The sequence below is a fragment of the Lupinus angustifolius genome, chromosome LG04 (assembly GCF_001865875.1).
Source record: "Lupinus angustifolius cultivar Tanjil chromosome LG04, LupAngTanjil_v1.0, whole genome shotgun sequence".
NCBI lineage: Eukaryota > Viridiplantae > Streptophyta > Magnoliopsida > Fabales > Fabaceae > Lupinus > Lupinus angustifolius.
Window position 1 is genome coordinate 19,666,439 of NC_032012.1, and position 241 is coordinate 19,666,679.

Here is a 241-nt window from a genome sequence, read left to right on the forward strand (position 1 = left end):
AGAACATGTCGAGCATCTGCGAGTGATGCTGCAGATATTGAAAGACAACAAGCTTTATGCCAAACTTTCGAAATGTGAGTTTTGGCTAGAGTCTATAAATTTTCTCGGTCATGTGATTTCGAAGTGAGGAATTGTAGTGGATCCTGCAAAGGTGGAGACTGTAATGGATTGGAACTATCCTAAGTTAGTAACGGAGATCAGGAGTTTCCTTGGTTTAGCGGGCTATTATCGGAAGTTCATT